Source organism: Haemaphysalis longicornis, unplaced genomic scaffold (assembly GCF_048455015.1).
Source record: "Haemaphysalis longicornis isolate Haplotype H1 unplaced genomic scaffold, Haemaphysalis longicornis Haplotype H1 scaffold_1, whole genome shotgun sequence".
NCBI lineage: Eukaryota > Metazoa > Arthropoda > Arachnida > Ixodida > Ixodidae > Haemaphysalis > Haemaphysalis longicornis.
This window is the reverse complement of record NW_027526203.1, coordinates 297,486,161-297,490,747: the sequence shown is the minus strand read 5'-3', so window position 1 is coordinate 297,490,747 and position 4,587 is coordinate 297,486,161.

The following is a 4,587-nucleotide window of genomic DNA, read 5'->3' as shown; positions in this document are numbered from 1 at the left end:
GCACCCGATTTTTGCCCGAACATCCCTATGAAATCAAACAACCCTAGTTATATACCATGAAATGAATAAAAAATGTGGCTGAAAAACTACAGCAGCAGTAGGAACGTCACAAATTCGATAGAATCGTTACATCGTCATACCTGCCAGGTTTCCCGAATTGTCTGGGAGACTCTTAAAATTTGATGGTTTTGTACGAGTGTATGACCGAAACAAAAATCCCGAATACGCACCCGTGTTTGGCCAATCCTTTCTCCTAGTCTGGCCACGTTGTGCTGGAGCTTCTTGACAATCCAATCCAATCCTACACCAGTTAACATTGTTATCAGTGAAGAGTTTAAAACGCATAGTCACCCATCCGAGCAAGTTGAACTGGTTAGTAACCACAGGAACGCTTCAAGTGGGAGGCAGTTCAGCATAGTAAAGAAAAATTGCACCCAGTTCCGAACATCGATGTCTGACACAACCCTCAGTTGCGTTCTTTTGGCGAAGTGTCGCAGGAGTGAACATTCTTAGGCTAGACAGTATTCCCTGGACTTCCTGAAAATGGTGGTGTCAGCAACGTCGAATATTTACCAACTAACCAGTAATGTAGCTTGTTAGTAGTTTGGTAGAAACATTTCAGTTCCTGCTCTGTTGTAACTAACAATGCATGTAAACTATGCCGTCCTGTTTCTACTAAATTTTCTATCTATCACTCCCCCCCGGTCAGATCTCCTTAATGCCATCCCGGCGAACCTGGCAGGTATGTACTGTCTGGGGATGAGGAATATCACTTAAAAAATTTAGCTGTGTATCAATATTCTGTCTGTCTGCTTATTTATTATTATTTCCCTTGGTGTGGGGGGAGGTCTAAATTACTATAAAGGGACATGTCTCATGTCACATGATATACTAGTTAATTGCTTGTCAATGTGAGCAACCACATTATTGCTTGTGAATCTGGCATGCTGTTTTTGATGCTCGTGTCTCCTAAAAACTGCAGTAATCTTTGAAGAATATTGTCCAAAAGGATGTGTCCACGCCAGTGTAGCAAAACACTGGTGTGGACACACCAGTGTTTTGCAGCTAAAGGCAGTGTTGTGGCTGTAATGCCACTGAAATGTGGTTTCTGCATGTAAGCCTACCACGGTGTCTTCCCACATGGTGTGTATTATCCCAATCACTTACTGCAGCCATTGTGTGCACTATTTGTCTTGCATAACTTCATAGCCGACTTATTTCTGCGTTCTACAAGTGAAACAGCAAGGCCCGTGTATAGCAACATTTTTACAGTACTTGTGCATTTTTGCCGTGTCCATGTCTGTACATCTTTGCATGAGGAAACTGTGCTTTGACATTCCTGTGCATCGTGTAAAGTATTCTGCACTTATTGTGAGCACACAGCTGGCAGGCATACAGCTGCAGGCTGTCAACTCTACTCCACAAGCATCTGAAAGCCAAATTGTTGTGAGCCAAGCTGTGGACTTGACGTGTGGCATTTCTTTAAAACCCCGATGTGCTTGTTTTGTGTACCAGGAGGGTGTTTTGGCGAATAAAGTTGTTTGCAAAATATGCTGGTTATCACTGGCACAGCTCAGGGGTACGTTTTCGCGTTTTTATGTCGGCCTTGATTTTGAGAACAGTCAGTCCTTTCCATTTCCAAATGCTACCAAGGAAATGACAATTTCCTTGGTAGCATTTCTTGTTTTGTGTCTTATACTGATGCTTTACTGTGGGAACACATGCATACTTGGGCAAGTGCTTTCCAGATGCATGCTCAGAAGCGATTCCTGTGGGAATGGATGTTGAGGATCTTGATAAGCTCTATGTGTTTAAAATCAGTGTATTTGCGCATTTGATTTTCAGAAACAAATTAGAAATTTAAATTCAGTGTTCCAACATGTTGAAAGTGTGCTTGGGCTATGAGTTGCAGAGTAGTGGCAGGCTACAGATAAATTTAAACCACTTTTGTCTTCCTCACTTTGCACTTTCATCTGAAATATGGCTGAAAGCAGCAGAATACCATGTCCACTCTACGGTCAAGGTGAGCACCTTGTACTGGTCTTGGTGGGCAGCGAGCATGGTGTGATGAATGGCAATCTTCAGGAGTGGGTCTGCGGCATGTAGGCTAGCTTTCTTGAAAAGCTTTGCTCCATTTTTAAGAACTCTTTGTAATGGGAAGCACGAGCTGCCTCGTGCGAAAACCCCACTGTCGTCAGAATCCAATGGAAGGAAAGCAGCACGAAAGAAACCATTGGCTGCTACGTGTCCTGTGGCTTCTGCGGGCACTGCCTCGCGGGTGTTTCACTGGATGTCGCAAGCTGTCCGAAGGCACGTGGTATCGCGCGCGTCTACACCATCGGGCAAGACAGTGAAGCGTAGCCAGAAGCATCAGTTCACTGCTGAAGGTGTATTATGGTGGTTCAGGTTGGAGTTTTTGTATCCTGAAGCATACCAAAGCTACAAATCGCCCCATGTACCTTGGCATTGCTTCTAGCATTGCCTGTGTGGTCACAAAGTATGGCTAAATGTGCTTGTTTGCACGAGTGCATCGAAATCAAAATGGGCAGTGGAATGGGGGTGCAAACGTGCTGCTGTTTCATTCGGGGCTTGTGAGTGACTGTTTTATGCTGATAGTTGCTGAAGTTTGTAACCACAGTTGTTCGAATAATTTCCCTGACACTTGCGTGCAGGGCCTGAAATTGCGCAGCTGGGGATTTTTCAATGAGCGAAATCTGTGGTAAATGAATGCCCGGGCAAAAATAGTTTGAAACATATCCGAGTTCGGTTCTACCTTTGAGCATTGAGCTCTTTGAATTTGGCTGGCATTCCCAAGAAGTGAGTTGTAATCCACACAGTGAGCAGGTTGGGGTAGCTGATAATTTCTAGCATTCTGACAGCTTGATTTGCACAGTAGCCAAGCAAAAATCCTATGTTGTGTAGGCTATGCGGATTGCTTTGGCAGTTAGATTGGAATCGCCAACTTTCCTGGGTGAAAAGTCGTGCCTGTCGTGTCATGTCATTTTCATGTTTAAGCTTAATTCAAGTCTACAAACAACGGAATACTTCTGAAACGCTTCCTTATAATGCACGCACAGAGGGGGCCCACTCCCGAGTTCCCTGTGTCAAGCGAGAAGCCCCGCTGGTTTTGGCCTCCATTCCAAAGCCTGGGAGTACATACTTTTGTTTGCCAATTCATATAATCGTAGTTGGTCATTTCGCATTATACATTTGTGGTTGTGCACAAAGCCTCATGATGCCAATTTTTTATTGTGCATTTTTGGTGCTCTCGTTGCCCAATTAAAATCATCAGGTCAGACGTGTGTAGCAAGGCCCCTGCACTTGCAGAGCTGGACCCAAACGATGCAACCAAACGAGGTAACCTCCTGTACTTGTGCAAAGGCTGTTGTGACCTTTTAATTTGTGGTTCATATCATATGATAGTTCAAATTAAGAAAAAGAAATGGACTTGGGCTGGCAACGTAGTACTACAAAATGACAGCCAAGGTACAAGAATATAAGTAGTGGAAAACTGCTAACTCGATGTAGCGGAGAATTGAGAAAATTTGGCCACTCGGGTAGTGCAGGAGAGGAGTGGTTGGAGGCCATTGGTCTTTATCCTGCAATGGACCTGAGTAGGCTGATGATGATGATTATAAAGTGCTGGTTCATATGGCAACGTTATACATATATGGTTTATTTAACATGCAATTTTTAACCCATCTTTACTATTCTTATACCTAATTACCTGTTCTCAGGCTTACTGTTTCACATGTAGAGACCGGCAAGCATGTGCCTGGAAGTCTGGCTGTGTGTTCGTCGCATACGGTATATTGCATTCTCTGTTAGGAGCTGCACGCAATCAGAGCTTGCCTAAACTATACCGAATAATTTACTAACCATTAAATACCACATTGAGAGAAATCTGTGCAGACGTGAGGCATGAATGCATTTGTTCCTACAGCGTGTTAAAAAGGCAGTGAAGACACTGCTTGTTCCAATAACGAATGATACCCATGTTACTGTGAACTTCAAATCAATAGTAGAGATATTCCCATGCATTTTTCAGTGATTTCTCCATGGCATGAACGAATCTTGTTTGTACAGTCATCCACGGGCTTAGCTGGAGCAACGCTCTACCCACTTGCCGTCTCGTCCTGCTTTGGTGTAAGGGAATTCAGTCACAAATGCTGCATTTCTTTCAAGTTTAAGGGGGCTCTTAAGTCCTGCACATTTGTTTCAACATTTTTTGTTAACAACCTTTGAGAACTTCCACGCTGAAGTAAAATGTGACGCTCCAGCTAAGCCTGTGGACGACTGTACAACGAGGCCACCAGCCTAAGCCACTGCCACGAAACATGACTGGGTTAGGGTGCCTCGATGCATGCACCTCCGCGTGCATGCCTCGAGGCACGCTATGACTCGGTAATTGTAGTGGGGCCTCTAGTGCCATTTTATTGTATCACTTGAATGCTAACATGCAGGCAACACAGTGATAACTATGTGTTAGTGCTTCCCACACTACGTCACTCCTGGCCATAGTACGCCACTGTGGCGCAAAGTTTGAGAGTTTTTCATTATCTTTGTTTTTTTCCAGTTAAAAGTCTG